Source organism: Pinus tabuliformis, chromosome 8 (assembly GCF_031772625.1).
Source record: "Pinus tabuliformis cultivar Carrire ecotype Pingquan chromosome 8, CPIR1, whole genome shotgun sequence".
Classification (NCBI taxonomy): Eukaryota; Viridiplantae; Streptophyta; class Pinopsida; order Pinales; family Pinaceae; genus Pinus; species Pinus tabuliformis.
Window position 1 is genome coordinate 228,253,834 of NC_142294.1, and position 26,602 is coordinate 228,280,435.

Genomic DNA, 26,602 nt, shown 5'->3' on the forward strand with positions numbered 1-26,602 from the left:
CTTGGAAAGGCAACTAAGTGTAAAAGTATCCCCCTTTAGTAGGTCTGTTGATAAGGATAAGGATATAAAAGAGAGATATAAAGAGATCAAGATGAGAAATGAGAAGTTGAAAGCCCAAACTTATGCTCAATATCTAAAACTCACTCCCACAAATCAAACAAGGCTGATGTCAGCTTTTGACATCAAGGAGGGAAAGCTTCAAATGTCCTTTATCAAACCTACAACACAGCAGCCCAAGACATCATCAGACTTCAAGAGGGTTGACTTTGAAGTATTGGCAAGGGATATTCATCCCATAGACCAAATAGAACTGCACAAACAGGTTGGAGAGAAGATATACTCCACCCTCACAGGTAATGCAATAGCTACTCATTAGTTACAGAATTCATTGAGCAATATCTCAGCCCAATATCAATTAGAGAAGGCCACCTCATAGGCCAAGGATACTAGGATCAAGTCTTTGGAAGACTTAGTAATAGAATTGGGACATGATCCCAAAGATATTGAAGCCACAGAGAAGCTAATTAAAAGAAAGAATGATGACATTGTTGCATTGAAAAAACAATTGAAGATACCTCCGCTGCAACATCCACAAACACAGGAGGTCTTAGAGAGCCAAACCAGACATGAATAGTTGATGGACTTGGCCCTAAAACTTAATGATCAGTTAAGGGAGACAGAGAAAGAATTAGATAGCTTGATCCAATTAAAACAAACTGACATAGCCACAACTTCCACAAATGTCATCCCTACAGTATCTACAGTAGTCCCTTCCACACTAGCAGCTTCACTAGCACCTACAGCTCCACCTGCCACAACACTGCCTGTCAAAAAGAGTCTACAACAATGGGTACATCAGGATAGGAGGCAGATAAATTAATCAGGGCCATGAATGAAATATCAATGCAAGCTACATAAATGAACAAACTAAGAGAAAAGGTGGCAAGTTTAGAAATTGACTACAAACTTGCCCAAATCATGCAAAAGGAAGAGGCACAAAGGGCCAATAGAATGAGTGAAAGAGTCAAAGCTATGGAGAAAGACCTAACATTGGAGAAACCCCTTGGACAAGCCAAGGAACTGTTATAGGCAAATATCATTGACTTTGCCAATGATATTTGGCCATCTATTCAAGTTACTTTTGAGCAGATAGAATTGATTAATATAGCTACAGAAGCTATCCAAAAAGTTAAGGAGGAATTGGGAGACATGCCTAAGGATGCCAATAGACTCATCCACTTCCTTAACAGCAAAAACAAGTATGAGCTTCATGAGCTGGATATATAAGACATAACTGAAACCATTTTGGAAATAAGGAAGGTCCTTTCCAAGAGAAACCTAATGCTAAACTTGGAAGAAAAGTGCTAGAACATGCACGTAGCCATCAGGAAAATTTTAAGAACCCCCCCTAAATTTATAAATATAATAAATGGGCGAATCTCCATGGTATATAGGAAAAATGAAAGGCGATTTTATCAATAATATAATATGTATATATAATTTTTTGGTGAATCTCTCACCAGGCATGGCAAATATTTTACTCAATTATAAAATCTTGTAAGATCTTGGCGAGTCTTTTACTAAATAATAAAACTTTGTAAAGTCCTAGTGAATCTTAGCATAGGCTACATGCTCGTTTAATTCCCCCATTTAAATAGGCTACATTCCAGGTGAATACCATGGGTCAATACCATGTGCCATTTTTATTTTTATTAATTCTAATATTAGGGTTAATAATGGTTTTTTGCATGGTATTAATAACAATCTAGTCCATGGTATTTGTCCCATAGTATTTTGGCCATAGGTTTCACCTAAATATAACCCATTTTTTGAGTGTTCGTAAATATAAGGTGACTTATGGAGTAAATATAAAAAAATGTTTTATTTGTTTACCATACCTCTCGTTTATTTATATTTTTATTAATTTACCATACCTCTTTTACAAATATGGTATTTGGCCCATAGGATTCACTTAAATAAAACCTCTTTCTTGAGCCTTCATAAATAGAACAAGGGTTATGGACTAAATATAAAAAGATGTTTTATTTATTTACGATACGTCTAGTTTATTTATATTTTTATTTATTTCCCATACCTTTTGAGTAAGTATAAAAAGACGTTTTATTTATTTACCATACCTCCACTTTACTTATATTTTTATTTGTTTACACTCTTACATGTATATAAGGTGACTTATGGAGTAAATATAAAAAATGTTTTATTTATTTACCATACCTCTCATTTATTTATATTTTTATTAATTTACCATACCTCTTTTATAAATATGGTATTTGGCCCATAGGATTCACTTAAATAAAACCTATTCTTGAAAATGGGCGAATGGAAGGTTGTAAGTCCTAATTTCAAGGGCTAAATTTACCTTTTTTACCCTCTCCCTTAAAATAAGGTGGGCTATTTGAGGTGATTTGTAAAAATGTACTATGATACAAAATATTCGCCCACTAAAAATTTAAAACCCCTTAATTTCGCCAAAGGGCGAACATTCGCCCCTAAAATTATCCTTGGTAGCCATTGATAGATTCATGGCTAAGTTCCCAATTTTTATGGAGAAAGGATTGCCTAGTCCATTGGTTATTAATGACAAACTTATGAGATAGCACGACTATGATAAGAGACTCAGGTAGTTGGCTAAAGAACAAGCTAGCACTTCAACAATAACATCACTGCCAACAGGCAAAGTTTTGTATAATACATTTGAGAACTTGTTTTTTCTCCAACATGAGATAAAACACTTATTCATCCCCAAGCCCAATTTTTCCAAGTATACCGAGGCTGATGAGATATATAGGCGAATGATGAATGTCAAGTTACCTGATGATAAATGGTGGGAAAAGATGACTGATTTACTGTAAGAAATTTACAGTAAAAAGGTTACTGTACAGTAAAAGTAGAATAGCCAGGTAAACATATGAAAATAGGTCAACATGCCAAAGTGTATCAGTGTTAAAGAGTATCAGGTGAAAGTTAAATTTAAAGAAGATTCTAGTGTAAAAAACCACAACAGCAAGCCAGCACAAAGGGCTACAAACCAAACTATAAAGGCCAGTAGCACCACAATAAAAGGGACATCATGAAAGCAGTTCAATAGTTGTCTCTATCTTCTTGCAAGAAGATATTTGTGTTTCCTAGATTAAATCTCAAGTTAGTTTGAGATATTTTGTAATAATTTTTGTATAAATACTTCACAATTCGAAGTATGTAGGGTATATTCTTAGACATTTCTATAGACTTCTTGATCAAATACTGTAAAGATATTGTATCACTGACTAAACCAGCAAGCTGGATTGATGAATAAAGAAAAGATATTTCACAAGATTCATGTGTAGAGCGAAGTGCAAAGAAGTATTTTCTCATGTTGTTGTTACCTTTCTAAAAGTTTTTCCACAATATTTAAATGTATTTCTATATCTGAATGCTATAACTTGGAATAATATCTCAGAATTTGCTTAATTGCACTCTGTTTTAACTATTATGCATTTAAATGTTTTCTACTGATTATCTAAGTTAAGGAATTCTTAATTGGCCCTTAGTTTAGGTTGTCTCTCTGTAATCTATAGCAAAGGATTCTTAATTGCCCTTTGTTTCTGATTATCCTTTGTTCCTCGTTTTAATCCTGGTATGAGAATTCTTAATTTCTCTCTCACCCTGGTTAAGACCCTTTCACCCCTCTGGCCCAAAGACCTGCACTGTACTCTACTAGCTTGCCTTTTGAACATTCCTTTTAATAAACTAATTCCATTTTTGTTGCCCTTCTATTGTCTACATAGCCCAATGGTCGAAAGAGATCATTCTATCCATCTGTTTTAAGGATTCCACCATCCAATCTTCAATACAAATCAAAAACCCCCCTAAACATTTAGAAATAGCCTAGAATCCCAGCAAACAAAGCTAAATCATATAGCACCCTTGATCAGTGTGAAAGAATTTTTTGATAAGATGATGAAGGAAAGAGGGTGGCAAAGCTGGCCACCATACATCCTCATAATTCCACAGGCCGTGGGGGTAGCATACAGGCAGGGTAGAATCTCGAGGCATAAAGGTGACAAGGAAGTGTGGGAAGAAGCAGGAGGAAACGGTGGCGGAAGGATGATGGGATGTTGGGTAGGTGGAAGGAGGTTAAAAAAGGTGGTGAAGGACAGAACCAAGGTTATTATGTAGCAAGGGAAGGAGACAGTGGGAGCTCGATACGAACTAGTGTTCTTTGCAACTTGGCTTAGGATGGGGTACGTATTCTTAAATCTAATCTTTTCATTTCTTTCAATCTTTTGTAATATTAAGGAAGAGGGGGGAGAGTTAGATGCAGTAGAGGGAAAGAGAAGTGAGAGGGGAGTGGAATTCTTTCCTGCTACAAATAGTCAAAAGGCAGAGGGTGGCATGATGAGAAATGCTGGGGAAGAATCTAGTAAGGCTGGGAGCCGTGTAGGCCAGGGTAAATGCATGCAAGGATTCTGTACAGATAGTGATCAGGGGCAGTTTGAGGAGGTAAAACAGGCGATATGGGAGGCAGAGAAGACTCCTAAGAACATTCACCAACCTCATCTCAGGGGAGGAAGGATGGGGAATAACCCAACCATTGGAAAAATGCGGTAGGGGGACGGTAAGAACTGGGAGCAGGAAGCAAAAGAGCCCAGAATCGAAGAATTTACAAAGAATATAACATTTTTTGTTTGTGAGGGTAGTCAGGCGGCAGTTAAGAACAAAACGGCTCACTCAGGTCGAGGAAGAGGGCATAGGGCAGTGGCAGACATAACCAAATAGGCAGACATGAATCAAAGCCCTCCTCTCCAGCATGTCAAAGACGCAATCGAAAAACCATGAGACATACTGTGCAAGAGGCAGAAAAATCATACAAAGAAGGAACTAATGAGGACATCCGTAAGCTTATTTAATAATTCGAGGCAAATATAATGGAAGAAGATTCAGAGCCTGAAATGGAAGAATGGGGTAACCTCATTCCTGACCCAAGCAACACCACGAGATGCATGACCTTATATAAGCAGTCTTTACATGTTCATTGGGTGTTGAAGCAGTTACTAGCCAAGGCGATGGAGCATGTAGCAGAGGAAATGGTTGAGTTGGCTCAAGGCATGCCCAATATGAAGAGAGAAATGAAGAATCTCCAAATCACTATGCTCATGCAGGACAACAAGCTGGACAAAATCCAGCAATAGTTGAAGAAGATTGCTCCAGCAATGAGAGATGCAGAAGCACCTCCTGAGATTGTGGAAGATTAATCCTTTAGTTAGAATCAATGGTTTACCATGTTTGTTCCTTGAGAATAGTATCTCCTTTTATTGTTAGTAGTTTTTTATGACTGTCTAGAACCAGATTAGTAGTTACTGTAGTGAAGTTTATTTATCATGGATCCATAGACTTATTATTTTTTGTTATTGGATGGCTTATAAAAACTTAAGGTGGCCAACAGTTTCGGTTTCCCATTTGGGCAGGTTGAGGCCACCAAACGTTGTACATGTTTCAACCTGTTTTTGATATAAATAGAAAAAGAAGGTCCCTACCATAGCTTACCAAAAAAAAAAAGCTAAATCATATAGAGAGAGCCCTCTCTAAGCCATAGGTTGGCTAGAGCCTATGCTTAAAAGTTGGTTTGTGGTTACCTCGGTCCTTTCCTTCTTGTGAAAACTTCTAGGGAAAAGTTCTGAGCGATAACATAGTGGTGACTATACTGGGGAAATGAAATCCTCAATCCTAATAAAGCTTTAAGAAAATTCTAAATCTTCATTCTAAGCCTCTTGAAGTCATTTGTTAGAAGTTGTCTTGAAAATCTTACAAAAATAATTAATTTTTTTTGAAATTCTAGCTTCCAGGAAGACTCATTTTACTAGGGCTAATCCAGACCCAAACCCTACCCCAGTAGTTGATAATCCCAACCTAATTTCAAGAAAATCCAAAAAAGAAGAAATTTCAGTTAGCTAGATACCATTAGTTAAAGCTAATTCATGTCCTGATGAGTGGTTATTTTTAGAAGAGCTTCCCTTTGATGTGCTCTTTGATCTTTCATTATTTAGAAAAAAAATCAAAAATGCACTCAGTGAAACTGTTCTAGATTATGATTTCATTGTAGACCTTGAATTTCAACAGGCCAACAAATCCATTGATGAATACATTCTGAAATCTCCCCAATCATCCATTAATACTGCCACAATCCGTTAGCTTTATGAGAAATCATCCATTACCTTGAGTTCACCATTGTTCCCTTCAACTTCATCAATAATACCTTCTGATGTCATCTCTTCACAACCATTTATACCTACATTCCCTCATCAACCTATCGTCACCCATTTGTCACCTACTAGTCCTGGTTCTTCATCCACTACTACATCATCTCCAAGTACCTCAACCCCACATCTTAGCCCTTCCCAGCTTAGAGAAATGGCAAATAGATATGCTCCTCTTGTTTTACCTACCCAGCTTGGTGCCACGCCAGTAGACTACCAAAGTAAAATCATTCAATTTGATGGCATGAGACATTACACTGCACAACATCATGTCAACAAGATAACAAATTAATTTGAGTTGCACGAGATTGAGAAAGATAATGTTCGAATGAGACCCTTTGCCCAGACTTTAGCTGGTGATGTTAGGAAATGGTTTAGAGCATTTCCTGTTAATAATATCGATAGTTTAGATGCATTTCATTAGCAATTTTTGAACAAATGGGAAAAGAAAAAGAATCCCATACAAATCCTTTCAGAATATGAGAATATTAGAAGAGGACCTAATGAAACTATTCAAGATTACTGCACCAGATTCAATAATATATATAACACCATCCGAGTTAATCTTAGACCCCCACCTAACTTGGCATTAATAAAGTTCCCTAATGGTTTTGACACAGATATGGCATACCAAATTAAGGAAAGAAACCCCCCAACATTAGAAGAAATGCAAAGTGTAGAAGTTGGTGTTGAAGCTAATTTGTTAGCTAAAAGGGCTAGAGTCAGAAATGAAAGAATAGGAACTGTGAAGGATGAAGCTTCACCCTTTGACATTAAAATAGATAGCTTAGCCAAAAGTATGGAAAAACTAATGGATAGAATAGATAACATAGAAAGGAAACCCCAGTGGGATAACCAACAAGCACCTCCCATTAGAAACCCAAAGTTTAGAAAAAAACCAAAACCAAAACATTCGGAAAAATGGACCAGATCAGAACATTAGGCCTCCTTTTCATGAAAATTATGCATAGATCCCATCCTAAAGATCCAGAACAAGATACACAAATTAACCTAATGGGAATAAATGATGAGGACACTATTTTTCTAACCCAAGATGAGCAGGAATTGAATATGTTGCAGTAATTATCGATACAGACTGGAGAATCATTTAATTATAAACAGGGATATGATTCTGCCATCTTTGAAGTACATAAGTAGTATAATCTAAGAAGAAAAAACAATGCTGATGTCCCTGACCAAATCAAGAAAACAGTACAAACTCAACCCAAGAAAATAAAAGCAACCCATGTTTCAAAAGTCCTCCAAATTCTCCCTAGGCAGAACCTAAATCTTTCTGGCCCCACCATTGTAGATATAACCTCTGATAAACCTGTTCTTGATCCACCATGCACTTCAATTCCACCTAAGGAACCAACGAACAAAGCTCAAAACATCATATTTTAAAATCTATCTAAGGAGATCCCTAATAAAGGAAAAGAATACAAGCCTACTCAAATCCCTGCTTCAAAAATTCAAAACCTTCAAACAAAAAAAAAGTTTCCTTTCCATTCAGTCTGGGAGTAGAGATAACAAAGCTAAATATTTCAGTTCCTTTAACAGAACTAATCAAGAATGAAACTTACAAATCTCAAATAAACTAGACCTTAAACACTGACGAAAATGAGGATTCTATCAACTTGTTTGATGACCAGCCAGAGCTCATATTTGGTCTAGATGTTAATGGAAAACCATTAGAAGGAGGAGTTCCACCTTTTTACATCAGCCTTAGTATCCATGACAAAATTCTACACAATGCAATGTTGGATTCTGGGGCCTCTCACAACTTAATGCCCAAATCAGTGATGGAGAAATTAAACCTAGACATTACAAGGCCTTGTAAAGACTTATTCTCATTCGACTCCAGTCAATTAAAATGTCTAAGATTCATTAAAGACCTATGTGTTACTTTAGTTCAATACCCTGCCAAAAGCATGCTTATGGATATTGTAGTTGCTGACATCCCACCAAAGTATGGCATGCTGTTATCCAGATCATGGGGAGCCAAACTTCAAGGATCCTTACAACTAGATATGTCACATGCAACAATCTTTGTTTTTGGACAACCTAAGAAACTATATCGTGATACCTTAATGAAATATATTGTAAGTAGCCAGGATTGGCCTCAAAATTTTCCCATCTACTCCATACACTCAGATATCGATTCTTTTATCCTGTATAATGCTGATCAAACACAAGAAGAAATTTCAGACTATATTAATACAGAACCAAAAGAAATTGCAGTTTCTACACAAAATGGAACTAACCAAAATATAGAACTTTTCAATAAACAACATGGTCAAATTGCTATAAATGATGAAAATTTTGTTGCACCAGATAGTGAAAATTATGAGCATGAGAGAATATGGCATCTAGAATTTGACGGGTCAGTCAATAAGTTAGGAGCAGGAGCAGGAGTGTGGATATATAATTTAGAAAATAATCACTTAGAAGGCCATGCATATAGATTGAATTTTAAATGTACTAATAATATGGCTGAGTATGAAGCATTAATTTTAGGTCTTAAGTTAGTTAGGAATTTAGGAGCTAAAAGAGTTTTTGTAATGGGAGACTTTGAAATTATTATAAAACAGACTGATGTTGTATATATGACATAGGACCCTAGGTTAAGTTGTTACAAAGGAATTGTTGTAGAAATACTTAATACTTTCCTAGAAACAAAGCTTGCAGTAATCCGTAGAAAACACAATATGCAAGACCATCGTTTAGAAATGTTTGCCAGCACCTATAAATTACCCTTCCAACCTAACCTTCAATACACTACTGAAGTTAGGCATGGACCTACAATTCCAGATAATTTGAAGAACTGGCAAATATTTTCTGATGACAAAACAGATAAATAACTTTTGACTTTGAGAAGATGAGTTTGTAAATAACAATCTAGTTACTGATACATCAATAGAACCTAACACTAAGGATGAGATAGAAATCAATAAGATTGAAGGTGAGGAGTTGAATAGATTCAACCCAACTAAATTTACCAAATCAGATGTAGATAACCTAGAGCAAATTGAGATTGATGAAATAATCAGTGAAGAAACCGAAGTAATTAATCTCAAGGATAACTTCTTACCAAAGTGATTAACCCCTCTAGAAGATTTATTTGATTCACATGATGTTCCTAGGAAACCTAAAATGGAACCTTTGAAGTCTGATATAGAGGAATGTAATATAGGCACCAATGAAAATCCTAAACTGATCAAACTTTCAAAATCATTACCCCCAACTGAAAAAGTGAAATACATTGAGTTGTTGAAAGAGTTTCAAGATGGTTTTTTCTTGGATTTATGAGGACCTCAATCCTATGACACCAACATCATCTAACACACAATTCCTATTAAATAAAATCAAAAGCCTTTCAAACAAAAACTTATAAGGATTAATATTGTCTTATTACCTGCAATTGAAAAATAAATTCAGAGGATGTATGATGCCAAAATAATAGCACCAATCAAATTTTTTGGTAGGGTCTCAAACTTGGTGCTCACTAGAAAGAAAACTGGTGAGATCAGGCTCCGTGTGGATCTCAGAAACCTCAACAAAGTGTCACTAAAAGACAATTACCTTCTCCCCAAAATGGACCACATTTTACAGAGCGTAGTTGGAGCAACCAAAATATCATTGTTGGATGGGTTTTTTTGGCTACAATCAAATATTAGTTCATCCTGATGACCAACCCAAAACTATCTTTACTACTCCTTGGGGCACATTTATGTATGTGAAAATGCCTTTCGGGCTAATGAATACAGAAGCCACTTTCCAGAGGGCTATGGATATAGCCTTTGCAAAAGAAATTCAGGACTTTCTTGTGATATATCTAGATGATATTACTGTATTCTCAAAATCTGACAATCAACATTTGGATCATCTAAGACAAGTTTTTATTAAATGCAGGAAATTTGAAATCTCCTTGAACCCTAAAAAATCCTTTTTTGGTTTAGAAGAAGGAAAGTTGTTAGGTCATATAATTTCAAAAGATGGTATAAGAATAGACCCTGCGAGAATAGAAGCCATCTTACAAATACAACACCCTAGGAACATTAGAGAGTTACAAGCTTTCTTAGGAAAAATTAACTTTCTTAGAAGATTTATATCTAATCTAGCATAATTAATTAGATCACTAAAGAACATGTTAAAAAAATAATCCGCCATAAAATGGAATGTTGAGGCTAAAAAATCCTTCGAAGATATTAAACTAGCCTTGACTAAAACACCTATGTTTATCAGTCCTAAATTTTACAGAAATTTCATCTCATTTTCCTTTGCTTCTGAGCAAACAATTGTTGCAGTTCTATTGCAAAAAAATGACCAGGGATATGAACAACCCATCACTTTCTTTAAAAAAGCATTGAGAGATGCCCCCCTAAAATATGATATAATGGAAAAACAAGCATTGGCTTTAGTCAAAGCCATTAAGGACTTTAGGGTGTACATCTTATATTCCCATATAGTAGCCTATGTTCCTAATTCAGTAGTTAAAGACATCCTAACTCAGGATGGTCCTGATGGAAAAAGCAAAAAGTGGATTGCTACTATTTTAGAGTATGATATAGAAATCAAACCTACTAAGTTAATCAAGGGCCAAGGTTTAGCCAAGCTCATGGCTGAAATGAATTGTTAGGCCTTGGATATAAACTTTATTGCAACAATAGATGATGGAGAGGAGATGGCGACTCCACTAATCAGTCAGGCCTTTACTGAATCACCTTGATACCCTGATATTATTTATGCTTTACTGAACTTACAAGATCCTCCTGAATTATCTAGGACTAAAAGCAGGTTTTTTGAAGATGAAATCCTTGAAATTTTGTATATTAGACAAAGCTCTATTTTGGAGAAATCATGAAGGTATTATTCTTAATTGTTTATTAAAAGAATATTCTGACAAAGTTTTACAAGAGTTTCATGTAGGTGACTATGGAGGACACCTTTACTAGAAGAACACTGTAGATAAAATCCTTAGAGCTAGTTTCTACCGGCCTACCTTGTTTGTTGATGTCAAAAAATATGTGAACTCTTGTCACAAATGTCAAATTTTTTAGGGGAATAAAAGTCTCTTACCTTTACCCCTCAAGCCAATCTCTATTGAAACACCTTTTCAACAATGGGGTTTAGACTTCATTGGTGAAATTCAACCACCCTTCTCTGCCCAGCACAAATCTCCTCACAGCCACAGACTAATTCACAAAATGGATAGAGGCCATACCTTAAAGGTAAGCCACAGATACTGTTATCATAACCTTCCTTGAAAACAATATTCTATCAAGATTTGGATGTCCAACTAAGCTCATTACTGATAATAATGCAGCCTTTAAATCCAAAACAATGATAGATTTTCACAATAAGTATCATATCACCTTGGACCATTCTACAACCTATTACCCTCAAGGTAGTGGACTGGTAGAATCCTTAAACAAAATCCTGGTAAACATCATCAAGAAGTTACTAGAGGAAAGTAAGAAAACTTGGAATAAAAAGCTAGTCAATGCCTTATGGGCAAACAGATTGACTACTAGAAATAAATTGGTACCTCTCCCTATCAACTAGTTTATGGGATGGAAGTTATCTTTCCATCCTCTTTTGGAGTACCGGTAATGAAGATACTTTAAGAATTGCAGGTTGAACCAAATAGTGTCCAAAGAAGAATCAACCAAACTATTCACCTACAACAAAACAGAGAAGGGGTCTATATTAAGTCTCAAGTTGTGCAGGAAAGGATTAAAAAGATTTTTGATAAGAGAATCAAGGCTGAAGATTTCTACCTGGGTGACAATGTGCTCAAGTGGGATTCAAGTAGTGAAGACAAAGGCAAACATGGGAAATTTGATTTCCTATGGAAAGGTCCCTATGTCATTTATGCTTACAGAGGAAACAATGCTTTCTTTTTAAGATAAATTGATGGTACATATGCAAAAGGTGGGCCAGTGAATAGTTGAATGCTAAAACATTAATTTGACCTAGTTACTAATTTTCATTTCCCATTTGTACATATTCTATTTTCAAAAGTCTAGTTTGGATTCGGTCGTGATCTTTGAAGTTTAAGCCCGAAGAGAAGGCCCTAAGCTTTAAAAGATTTACTGTCATAAGTATCAATAATTCAGAGACATAGAAGAACACTTTGCAACATAACATCAAACAACAATTCAAAGGCCACTGATCTTCAGAGTTATTGACATTTCACTAGAAAATTCCATCCCCAAGTGGAGCCATTGTTAGGTTCATATACCAATAGGAGTCATAATTTTGAATGACTAAGGTTAAGCCTTGTAATATTGTACATACCTTTTCTTTCTGCAAATGTTTTCCATATTAAAAAATTAAAAAATGTAAAGCGGGTATGTCCTAAAAGAATAATCAAAGGACAAAAAAGAATGAGAAAAGGTCAAAAAATGAAAATATATGAACCCCAAAAAATAAAAAGAGACCATGAATGTGTGCAATACCACTACTATTTAATTTTATGCATAATAGTGATTGTCTTTAGCTTGTTATTCATGCCACAATCCATGGAAATCAAACTATTTAATCTTGATTATACCATGCTATGAATTTTATATTTATAGTTAGAGAATAAAATCTTACAAAACAGTTTAAGATTGGTAGAACATTAGATAGGTAGAGAAAATAAAAGGAGCTCATCAGTTTAATCTGAGCCCTTGGATGATATAAGGTTAGAATTAGATAGTTTACTTTGTAAAATAAAAGGATTGATAAGGTTTTGCTAGCCTAAATGCACCCAAATAAAATGAAGAAAAAATCTTAGGGTAAGTAAATGGGTAAGTAGAGGAAAGGTTGCAGAAATATCAAGTGATTACATAAAAGCACTTATGTCATGTTTAAATACATCTTTCAAATGTGCATAAGCATTAAACAAAGCAAGGACAATGGTTTACAACTTTTTTTAATTAACATCCCCTCAGTCATTTCACCCCTCTACTTACTAATTTCCCATAAATAAGTTCTAAGTACTTAAATTCTTTTAAGTCAAAGAGGCTCAGAGCATTTCTCTGACTTTTGGAGGGATCAAACCCTCGACTTAATGACTTATGGACAAAAAGTGTGAGAATCCCCTTCATAAAATTCATCTCCTTTCATTTCCCCTCATTATCTTAATAAAACTCGTTTTCCTAAGATTAAACTTCATTTACCTAGGAAAAGTAAACCCCCCCATGTTAAAACATATTTCATTCAAAAACCACAAAAGAATTTTATCCTAAGTATAAAGTGTATGTAAAGCGTGCAAATATTACATGTTACATTATTCTTAAGGGATATTACCCACTCTACTCATTCACTTCATATTAATTTTTAATTCTATTATATAATCCCCAAAATTCCATTAGCCCGTATTAATTAATTCCTTTATATAAATAACCCAACCCTTAGTTTAGTTATAAACTATATACTTTACCCCATATCCCGACAAAATTTATTAATCCCAGCATTTAACCCTGCTCGATTGCCTAATCATATCATTAAGCAGCAACTGATCTGTTAATCTAGTGATTAAATCCTAAACTAATCCCATATTGCTGATGATTAAAGCCATGGGGCCCCCTGAAAGCCTTTGCTTTATCCCCCGTGCATTTCCCTCACCTAACTCCCATTTGATCATCACCCCCCTCATTCGACGGCCTACAACCATATCGTCCGAACCTGATCACCGACCTTTACCCGCCCGATAAAGTAGTTTTATCTAACCCCCCTACTGCTACGTGTCAAACACTAGATTACATCGGGTGACCCCTCCATAAAAGTGGTACGATGGCCAAGCAAAACTGCTTCCCCGCTTATCCAAAAAAACGCCCAAGTGTTAATTCATAAATGAACCCACCATAAGTAATTGTTTTTCTATAAAAGGTCGCAAAGCCATCTTCTCGCCCTTTTTCACTTATTTTATCTGTAAACTCTAAAAACATTTGCAACTCCTGCAAACGACAAACTTGCCAACAAACCTCCAAATTTGCTCCAAAAGACGCTGCACACAACCCAACTGATGTCTCAGTTTGTACCAGAGCCGTACAAACCTCTGTAGCTACTGTGGACCATCAAATTGAAGCTAATTCACGATCCACTCATACAAATCAGAGGGTGTTAGGTTCCTATACCAATAGGAGTCATAATTTTGAATGACTAATGTTAAGCCTTGTAATATTGTACATACCTTTTCTTTCTACAATTTTTTTCCATATTAAAAATTTAAAAAATGTAAAGAGGGTATGTCCTAAAAGAAGAATCAAAGGAAAAAAAAGAATGAGAAAAGGTCAAAAAATGAAAATATATGAACCCCAAAAAATAAAAAGAGACCATGAAAGTGTGCAATGCCACTACTATTTACTTTTATGCATAATAATGATTGTGTGTAGCTTGTTATTCATGCCATAATCAATGGTAATCAAACTGTTTAATCTTAATTATACCATGCTTTGAATTTTATGTTTATAGTTAGAGAATAAAATTTTACCAAATAGTTTAATCTTAGCAGATTATTAGATAGGTAGAGAAAATAAAAGGAGCTCATCAATTTAATCTGAGCCCTTGGATGATATAAGGTTAGAATTAGATAGTTTACTTTGTAAAAGAAAAGGATTGATAAGGGTTTTCTAGCCTAAATGCACCCAAATAAAATGAAGAAAAAATGGTAGGGTAAGTAAATGGGTAAGTAGAGGAAAGGTTGCAGAAATATCAAGTGATTACACAAAAACACTTATGTCATGTTTAAATACCTCTTTCAAATGTGCATAAGCATTAAACAAAGCAAGGACAATGGTTTACAACATGGTTTAATTAACATCACCTCAGTCATTTCACCCCTCTACTTACTAATTTCCCATAAATAAGTTCTAAGTACTTAAATTCTTTTAAGTTAAAGAGGCTCAGAGCATTTCTCTAACTTTTGGAAGGACCAGACCCTTGGCTTAATGACTTATGGACAAAAAGTGTTAGAATCCCCTTCATAAAATTCATCTCCTTCCATTTCCCCTCATTAGCTTAGTAAAACACCTTTTCCTAAGATTAAACTTCATTTACCTAGGAAAAGTAAACCCCCCATGTTAAAACATATTTCATTCAAAAATCCACAAAAGAATTTTATCCTAAGTATTAAGAGTATGTAAAGCGCGCAAATATTACATGTTACATTATTCTTAAGGGATATTACCCACTCTGCTCATTCACTTCATATTAATTTTTTATTCTATTATATAATCCCAAAAATTCCATTATCCCTTATTAGTTAATTCCTTTATATAAATAACCCAACCTTTAGTTTAGTTATAAACTATATACTTTACCCCATATCCTGACAAAATTTATTAATCCCGGCATTTAACCCTGCCCGATCACCTAATCCTGTCATTAAGCAGCGCCCGATCTGTTAATCTAGTGATTAAATCCTAAACTAATCCCATACTACCAAAGATTAAAGCCATTGCCCCTCCCCCCCTTGAGAAAGTCTTTGCTTTATCCCCCATGAAATTACCTCACCCGACTCCATTTGATCATCACCCCCCTCATCCGATGGCCTGTAGCCATATCGGCCAAACCCGATCACCGACCTTTACCCGCCCGATAAAGTGGTTTTCCCAAACCCCCCTACTGTTACGTGTCAAATGTTGGAGTACATCAGGTGACCCCTCCCAAAAACCGCCCCCTCCATAAAAGCGGTGTGATGACCAAGAAAAACCACTTCCCTGCTTAACCGAAAAAGCACCCAACTATTCATTCATAAATGAACCCGCAAAAAGTAATTGTTTTTCTATAAAAGCTCACGAAGCCATCTTCTCACCCTTTTTCACTCATTTTCTCTGTAAACTCTAAAAAGCTTTGTGACTCTTGCAAACGATGAACTTGCCAACAAACCTCCAAATTTGCTCCAGAAGATGCTGCAGACAACCCAACTGATCTCTCATTTCGTATCAGAACCGTGCAAACCTCTGTAGCTACCGTGGATCATCAAATTGAAGCTAATTCACCCAATTCCTAGAATTTCACCATAGAATACCACTCCCCATTCAAATTCGGAAATGTTCAGCCTATCAAGTATTTTCATCAAGTAAAATTAATTGAAAAATACCTTAAACTTGAAAACCTGTAGCCAAACCCTCTGATAGTTTTCAATTTCCATTTAAAACCTTTGAATAAACCCCTAGTGCCTAATTCAAATCCACAAGAATTCAATAATGGCTGCCCCTGTTGCCCTGGACGTTAGACCTATCACAACTCCCCATTTGGACCTTGACCACCTTCCCTTAGCTGACAGGGATTTCCAAATTAAGGATACATCTACCCAGAACCTCCTGCTTAAAATCCATTGTTTAAGTAGGGACAAATACCTCAACCATGCTAATTATATTGGCCTTTGGGAGTCAAATTTGCCCAAACACCAGTTCCCATAGGTACATGTTTTCCCTAAAATTGTCCACCAGTGCCATGCCTGTTACATTCCCAGCCTGAGAGCTATTATGTCACCTAACCAAAAGATTGTGTTCACCATTACAACTAAGTCCATAAATGAAATGTTGCAACTCCAACCAGGACCAAACCTGACCCCACTCTCAATTGGAAATTTATTAGACCAATATTCCAAGTTAAGTCCCTCTAGACTGGCCCAATTGTTCCAATATTTCATTGTTGAAGAGTAGCACATTCCTAAAATCCCCCCCCCCATATGTTTATGCCATGTTCTCTAAAAGGGGAAAACAAATCATCACCATGATAACATGTGTCCTAGGGTGCTCCGCTGATGATTTTGTTGATGAACTTGTCCTAGCCTTCATGTCCATTTACACCCTAGGACAACCTCGTGCAACCATGTATGATTATGCCCAATTCATAGCTGATACAATGCATGAGGAGTTTACTAGAATGAGCAATCAGAGAGTATTCAAATACTCATATGTATTATACCACCTATTTTTGTATTATCAGTCAGACAGGTTTCCTTTCACTCTCCAGAAGCTTGATACCAAAGGCTAGCCTAGGTCTGTCATTTTTTGGACCCCACAATTCCATAAGTATGAGTCACCATATACCTATTCAGATTTCATAGATTCTTTTGTCCATCTAGTCATGACTATGATGACAGGAATCCCTCCACCCAAGATAAGTCCAGAGATCAAAAGGGTCCTTTAGTTGTCTAAACAAAGCAAAGTGGTAGATTAGTACCTTTACCAAAACCACATAGAGATAAGGATTTATGGTTGCCACCTCACACCATATAAACTACCCAAATACCTCCCCACGAGGTTATTTGCTCTAGAGTACTATAGGTAAATAATGAACTCTGATGAGATAAATTTTGTCTCGGCCAAGAAAAGATCACAATTCAAAGTAAAAAACCAGTTAGGCCCCTTCATCTGCAATTCTAGAGAGGCAGGGAAGGAAGCAGACCAAATTTTGCAGCAAATAAATTTCCAATAAAGTTTCATGTGGAGGTATCACTCTCAAGAATTTATGACCAGATTGAGAAAAAAGGCCAAGTTTGGACCGTATATTCACCACCCATACCAGAGATAGAAAGATATGCAAACCAATCTGAATGGGTGGAAAACACTCTTGTAGACAGAGACAGTACAAAGGTAGATGTAGATAATGCCTTATGTGACTTAGAAAGACAGTTTGATGAGAGCTCATTTCCGTAGGTACCTAAATAGCAAGAACCAGCGATGAGTACCCTTCCTATCATGAAAACTCCTCAGAATGACGAAAAGAACCCCAAAAGGGCCAGGGAGGAACCCTCAAGTTTAGGAATGGGCACATCAAATGTATAGTATGAGACCAGTCAGAGCAAAAAACCTAGGCTAAATCCTGTTTCAGAGTAGGAAGACATAGAGGGCTCAGTAGAAATAACTGATACTAAGCTGGATAGAAATAAAGGCACAACTCTATCTGAAGAAACGCAGGGGCTCTCCACATCACAGACCTAGATCTTGGAAAGGCAGCTAAGTGAAGGAGTATCCTCATTCAGTAGGCTTGTTGATAAGGATAAAGATATAAAAGATAGATATAAAGAGATCAACATGAGAAATGAGAAGCTAAAAGCCCAAACTTATGCTCAATGTCTAAAATTCACTCCCACAAATCAAACAAGGTTCATGTTAGCTTTTCACATCAAGGAGGGAAAGCTTCAAATTTCCTTTATCAAACCTACAACACATCAGCCCAATACATCATCAGACTTCAAGAGGGTTGAATTTGAAATATTGGCAAGGGATATTCATCCCATAGACCAAATAGAACTGCGCAAACAGGCTAGAGAGATGATATACTCCACCCTCACAGGTAAGGCCATAGTTGCTCATCAGTTATAGAATTCATTGAGCAATATCTCAGCCCAATATCAATTAGGGAAGGCCTCCTCACAGGACAGGGATACTAGGAACAAGTCTTTGGAAGATTTAGTAATAGAATTGGGACATGATCCCAAATATATTAAAGCCACAGAGCAGTTGATTAAAAGAAAGAATGATGGCATTGCTACATTGAAAAAACAATTGAAGATACCTACGTTGCAACATCCCCAAACACAGGAGGTCTTAGAGAGCCAGACCAGGCATGAAGAGTTGATGGACTTGGTCCTAAAACTTAATGATTAGTTAAGGGAGACAGAGAAAGAATTGGATAGCCTGATACAATTAAAACAAATTGTTGGCTTGTTGAGGCCTGACCTAATTTCAGAAGTGATTTAGCCAAACAAATCCTGAAACTACCAGCCCTTTTGGCAACAGTCTGCGGTGCACAGACTGAGGTCTCACCCGAGGTAGTATGGGAGGGTGTTGGAACCAGGTTTCCGCACCCTATGTATTTTTTTATGAAGTCTAGGAAGTTCGCGAACTGAACCCATGCGCTTATGCTGCTCTGCACAGCTGTCTGTCCTTCCCAACTTGTGTAACTGCTTCGACGTAGCTCTATAAAGAGCATGAAGAGGTTCTATCTAGATCCGCATTCCTTATTGTGCTATTATTATAGATCTTAACTTAATTATGTGAGCCCAATATTCTCATTAATCATTCAACATTCATAACAAGCACATGCAATCATAAAATTGTAAAGAGATGCATAAATATAATAGAAGCATAGACACAAAATATTCCAGAATCAATTTATCTTTTATTAATTCTCTATCCAAGTACAATCCCAACTCCACCCTACGCACTCAGCTACAGGGGTCTGCACACATAGCTACATACTCTACCAAGCCTCTGCGCACTCAGCTGCAGAGCTTCTTCCTACTACTACAACCCAAGACTTGAACTTACAGACTTAGAGCTAATTCATCATCAAAACTTAAGACTGACTTTACACTTAGAGCCTTACTTATAAAATCCCATGGTCTGCAACCATGGGTAGGCTGACATACCATACATTAAATTATATTATTTTAGGGCGAAAAACACTGGACTCTTGCACTCTGCACCCGCATTTCGCAAGGTCTTTACATTACACTTTACCAAAATTCGGGCTTCCAGCCCCAAAAACCCACTATGGGGGGATTCGCTACCGAACAGGCCCCCAACACAATCATCGCGACTCATCCCGAGTCACTCTACTGGTGTGGCGATCTTGGCATGAACTCCATCTAACTGTGCTTGTGCTGCACGATGATCCATAATGCACTGCTCTGCCATCCGCTAGATCTGTTATGCTCATTCAGCTGAATGCTCATTGTCAAGGTCAAATCCATGTCTCAGGTCATGTATTTCTTTCATTTGCATGAGTTTTCCTTTGATGTCAGCTGTGATGAGGAAGGCCTCATCAATCCAAGGCTAGACGCGTGCTTTAAGTACTGCCTCTTTTTGGTGCACTGCGTCCACGTTTTCCTTCAATTCCTTTGCCTATTGTAGCCTCGCGAGCCGCTGAGTTAGGACCACTATCTGCATCGTCTCGTGCACATTGTCATATTGCATTTGAAGCTCCCGTGCCTCTGTTTCCAACCGCTGTATGGTGAGATCCCCTTGTAAGGTTGTGAGGACCCCAAAGGATTTTTCCAACAACGCGGTGCAGCTCTGCACTTCCTGTTCAATTTCTTCCAAACGTTTTCAGATATCGCTAACCCGCTGATCTCAAACTTTTGGGGGTGTGGAGGGCTACTCCTATGGGGGAGGGCAACCAAGTTTAGGCTGAATCCCTTGATCTGTCCTACCACGGCTCTATCCTCCATGTTGTCCACTGTCAGTGTTCTTTCCAGCAGCGTGATGGTGTTGGCCATTTTGGCCCTCAAAAACTGCTCGATTGCTGATGCTCCCATGGAACCGTAGACGGCTACCATTCCTTCTTGTGGGTGTCGCACCTGAAGTTGTGGCCTGAGTTCCCCCAACACATTCTGCTGCTCTGTCATTGCTTCTTGTAGCGCCTCCCTGGTGACTTCACAAATTGTGTCGCCAACGTTGTATAGATCCCCCTCTGTCAGTGTAATAGTCTCCCCATCCAACTTGGAAGCCTTGGTCTTCTTCCAGGGCATTGTTCGTTCCATACCGCGCAGTCGTTTCAATTTTGTAGAGGTGGTGCTTAGGTCTACGCCTTCCACTATATCGTCTGTCCCATGTCCCATGGTCAAGTCCGGGCCTCTTTCCTCTTGCATCGTGGTGGCATCTACTGTTGTTGTTTTTTCGGTGGTCTTGATCTTCTCTGTGGCAGCCTTCGCTGCCTCATGGGAAGCCCTTACCTCCTCGGCGAGCTACTCGTTCCGCTTCTATTGTGCTAGCAGCTTAGCGACATCCTTCTATCTTTGTATCACTGCCTCATGACGCAATGCCAGATCTGGGGCATGCCATTTGGGTGGCCATGAGTCGAGTATCGCGAAAACAGTGTCATCGATTATGATGAACAGGATTTTGGTGCAGTTCTGCTCCAGATCCTTCCACGCCTTGATATACACATTGTGCATATCTGCCTTAAAATGTACAAAGCTCCGAAGACTGTCGTATACCATGGGGGATAGGCACAGGGGTTTGTGGATCCACATTCGTATGTTCACCTACATGAGAATCTAGAAGATCTTGATCTCGCAAATGCGCGTGGCATGCCTTGTTGCCCAGAGCGACGCATATTTTGCTGTCTCCGACAAGTCTTGGTCAAGGGGAGGAAACTGACTATCCTCCAACAATTCCTCTGACCAACAAGATGGATAAGAGCAACCACGCGTAGTGGAAGGCCTTACCCCGCTCCTGAGCCTCCTTGCAGTTTGTTAGGAACTCCTCGCAAAGGAACTATGCCCAGTTGAATTGTACTCCATTGGCACATTGTTCGGCTAGCGCGATGACCAGTGCTAGTACCTCGTTGCTGTGATATTTTCTCATCACTTTTCCTACCAATAGCTGGGTGGTTATGCGCACCCCTTTGTATTGAATACTAGTAATGACATAGCCCCTCTGCCTCTTCTCCAACTTGTATTTCTTCTTCATGGCTTCTATGAGCACCAAGTCTCTGCTTTCGCTAGCTATTTCAGCGGTGTCCCTTCCCATACAAGGAAGGTTTGAAATCCTATGAATCAACTCCACCATAATGGGAATCGACTCCTCCAGCCACAAGTACCCCTCATGCACTAGGCAAGGTAGTTGCCTGATGACAAATATCATGATTGGTGCCCGCTAAATGTGCGGAATCCATAGTAGGTGGAGTAGCCAGGCCTCCTCCACCCCACGTAGCCATTTTCGTGGCTGTAGTGCTATAACTACCCCCTCCTTTCTTTGTTTCATAAGTTAGCTAGTCTCCAAATGTGGGAACTTTTTGTTGTTCATGAGGTCCCAGTCTTCAAACTTCATCGTGGGTACACGGCCTAGGACTGAACCCTCAAATAGAATTCCATTTCGGAGGAGTGGTGTTTTGAGTGCGCTCTTAATGTTATCCATGTCCTTGGGTATTTTTTCCTTCCCTTTTCGTGGGGGGACATATTTGGGCAGTTTTGTTGCAGTGCGCACTGGCTGAATGTCTTTCTCCACTTCTTCATCTAGTTCAATCTCTTCTACAAAGGCATGAAGATCCTCCTCCTAATCATCTGTCTCAATATTAACCATCTTGCCCTTATCTTCCATAGACACTTTACGGAACCGCGGATTTCGCAGAGACATACGGACCGGTCCTGCTACTTATGGATCCTTTTTGGGCCTCGGCATCCGGGGTGATTTAGGGATTTCCGATGCATCCCCTACCAGTGACGTAGAGCTTTGCATGGCTCCCCTAGTTGTTGACATCATTCTGATCAGGGAATCTTGTGTCTCCTTCGGCAATGTTTCAAACCAGGGACTTGCTCTCATAGCGTCCAAATTCGTTAGGTTCATACCCAATTGATAACACAACAACTGAATTCTCAAAATGCCAAGGGTTGTTTGGTGGAGAGCCACCTACAATTTATAGGCATTTTTAAATTCAAATTCGACCATTCCCCCCATATTTGGCGCATTAATGAGAGAATGGCAGTAGATAGTCCCAAATCTAGTTCTGGCTTTGTGTCTTAATTGCCTGCCATAAGCTCCTCGTTGCCTTAAATTGGGCATCTTGTCATGAACAGTGACACCAATGGTCACTTTCTAGCCTACCTACATGGCAGGGCAGCCCCTTATGCACAAACTAGACCTGTGTGTCATACTGACCCTGTGCATAGCTTCTGTGTCGCACAACTCCCACACAAACTCTTTTATAGTCTCGCACTCTCTTTCGACTACTTGGAGCACTGAGACTGTGCTTCCTACGGATAGTCAGGTGGTCGCACCATTTTTGTGAGGCTTCAAGTCACCTTTGAACCTGGTCCACAGGCCTTCCGTAGTTACTCTCACGCTAGTTAGCACCTCGCGTTCTTCCTTATGTGATGTGCTTCCCTAGTTACCTTTTCTGGTAAGGTGTGGTCGTAGCCATGGTAGTATAGCTAGAAATTCTCGGTGACAATCTTCTAGTGCGATGGTAGGGTTTCCCATAGGTTGTCCTCTCCTTCTGTCAATGCATAATGCTTGCATAATTTTGGTTTCCAGTTTTCTGATATCCATGTTCATTAACATGCTTTTTTGCTTCAGTTGTACCTGATCTTCTTCGAGTTCACAAAGCTCAAGGTCCCCTAGCCGAATGGCTTCTTGAATCTACATATGTTCTTCTTCACGTGGCTGCATAATCCCTTCACTTTGGTCCTCGTGTGTTGTCCCAATTATGGGAGTTATTGTGTGAGGATTCTTTTCCAATGTTTTTCTGCTCATCGTCTTCGAAATCGTTCCCACGGCTAGGTTCTTGTGCATGGCCCTATAGGCCCATCGGACCGCTGGTACATGCAGGTCCCAATCAGTCCGTTCCACCTAGTAAACTATGTTCATGATTCCACACAGCTTTGTGAATACTCCAATGTGGAATATCTGTGGTGCGCGTCGCCACGTCTGGTTCTGATTTTCCATCCTTAGTCTGGGATGTTCTTGCTCAGCACACTTTTGTACCCATCAGCATAGGTGGGCGTGCAAGCTGCTTCGTCCTAGCTGCCTGGCTCTCGTTCAACGCTAGGGAATTCTAAACCATAAGCGCATCTGTCTTCTACATTCGCACTAGTTTCCAATGGTCTTCTGATGTGTACTCCACCATCATGTAGGTGTTGCACGCAGTGCCCATTCCAGCGCATCGTACCGCTACTGTTCCTGTATTGTGCTTTCAAATTTGTCCAGGAATTCATCCACCAATGTCACTCCATCATATGCTCGCAGTTCCCTTGCTTTTGTTGTCATGCAACGCAGTGATCTAATCATCATGTTTCAATTCAGCATTGTCACTTCGTGTGGCCGATTCTACCATCGTTCTACTTCTTCGTTTGAATTCAAAGTACAGGAACTATTGCACTCCCATGAGATTCTCCCATCTGCAGTTGGGTTCACCTAATCCTGGTCTTGTGTCGTTATCTAGTAAATACAATCCAGCTCATCTTCACTTTCATTGTCGCACACAGGTTTAGTGTAGCGTGCTCCTTCGACTGGATCTAGAGGAATTGCTACGCGTAGGGACTTTTTCTCGAAAATCATCTTTCGCTTCTTTAGGTTGATGACTCCATTCATATCAGTGGCCCATTCTATTCCTAGTAATGTTGGATAAGGATTGTTGTCATCAACAATCTCTATTACTTCAAAGTCCATCTGCATGCTTGCGCCTTTGATATCACCTGTTACCCCTTGCAACCTCCCCATGGGAAAAATATTTTGTTGGTTCGCCATTCGTAATTGAATAGGGGACCACTATAACACGGGCCTACCCATGCATTCCTATGTCTGATTTGGTAACATATTCATGTCCGAACCTAGGTCTAGGATTACTTGATCCATTTTATATTCGCTAATTTGCACTGTCAATCTCATTTCCCTCCCGATGTGCAATGCATGCTTTCCTAGTTTCCAGACTATGCATGGTTCCCCTGACCCTGCGCACCTAGTGATCAAATCCTGTAGTCCCTTAACTACCTTATTATCGCACAACAGTTTCATGCACATCTCCCAAAAGGTAGTTAGCATAGAAGGATCCATCCCTGTCTCTGGTTGATTCTTACTACCTGAACTGGAGTCTTCCATGAAGCTCTTATTAGCTTCCATGAACGTTTCCTTTGTGCGTTCTAAGTCAAACTCAGGCTCCTTCGTAGGAGCCTTGCGAACCCATGTATCTTCCTTGGGCTTCTTCCCCTTATCCTCCCCTTTGGTCGCACCACTTCAGAGCACTATTGTTGGGTCCCTATAATACTAGTGATTACCCCATTACTATTGTAGTTATACCCCTTATTTATATTGTTGTGCCCCTATTACCCCCATGTTGTTATTTCTGTGTCCCATTGAATCCCTCTATTGTTATTTTTGTGGCTTTATATTATTATTGTTAGGTCGGCTGGATTATATTGTGACTCCTTAGACTCCTATATATAGAAAGGAGGTTTTGTCATTTGGATCATCAAAGAATTGTTCATTTATGTAATGTAAAGGAGGTTGCCCCCTTGAAGAGGCTGAATTCTAAGGCGTTGATCTATCTTTTCTATCTTTTCTTGAGCTGGTTTCATAACATTTGGTATCGGAGCTTTGGATTCTAGGGTTTCGCTGCTCCAAACAGGTCATCGTGGCATTTTCGATATAACTTTTTTCTGTGACGTTTCGGAAGTCGCAAAAAAAACCCATTTGAGAAGAAATTGCGCTGAACCTTGGATCCGAATTTCAGAGCTTTTCGCGCAATATTTTCGGAGATATGATCTGAGGAAGTTGGTCTTTTTGCAGACTCCTGAATTACATTCAAAACAGGTGACCTGGGGAAAATCGTCATAACTTTCTCTCTGGGGATCAAATTGAAATTTTTTAAGAAGGTACAGAAAGAGGACGGACTGTAGTTTCTTGTATGCATGTTTTAGATCCAAAGGTTGAACCAGTGACTCGTGGCACGTCGTACAAGTTCGCTCTACTGAACTAGTTTAGAAGCAAGTCACTGTGGGAGATTTCACATAACTCTTCCTTGGAGAATCCAATTTGGGTCAGACTTGTGGCATTGGAAAGAGGATGCAGAAGGCTACTACAGATCTGAATTTTAGAACTAGATGATCTGAAATTACAGAGATACATCAGATTCAATATCAGGCTTCTACAAAGTGAAAAAAGGTGTGTAGTTTTTTTTTAAATTTTTGTGTAAGCTTGGGTTAACGGAATTCAAAGGGTATAGTAAAGCATTATTATCGGTAACTGATGCCCCGAGGAAAGAAAATGCAAACACCTAGTAAGGAACCTGAAAGCTCTAGCATGACTCATGAAGAAGAGGAAGAAATGCTACATGATATATCAAAATTACAAGAACAAGTGCAACAAATGTCACGCTCACAAAAGCTAACAGAAGCTAAGATAAATGGCATGGAATCTAAGATAAATGGCGTGGAATCTAAGATAAATGGCGTGGAATCTAAGATAAAGGGCATGGAAGCTAAGATGGATGATTCGAAGATAGATTTGAAGAGAGACATGGCAGATTTGAAGAGAGACATGGCAGATTTGAAGACAGATTTGACAAATTTTCTACAAGAAATACTTACTAATGGTGAATAGGTTGTAAAGGAAACTCATGATGTGAACAAAAGTAATGTTACTCATGATTCCATAGACTCTAATGTTGGATTGAAGACCCACCATATTCCAAAAATCGATATGAGGAAGTTTGATGGCAAGGATCCCGCCACATGGATATTACAGATGGAGCAGTTCTTCGATCTCAATAATGTGCAAAACACACAAAAGGTACGTATGGCAGCTGTATATTTGGAACCAAATCAGTTTGTATGGTATCAATGGCTTTTCTCTCGTAAAAAAATTATCACTTGGGCAATTTTTACGGAAGAATGATAG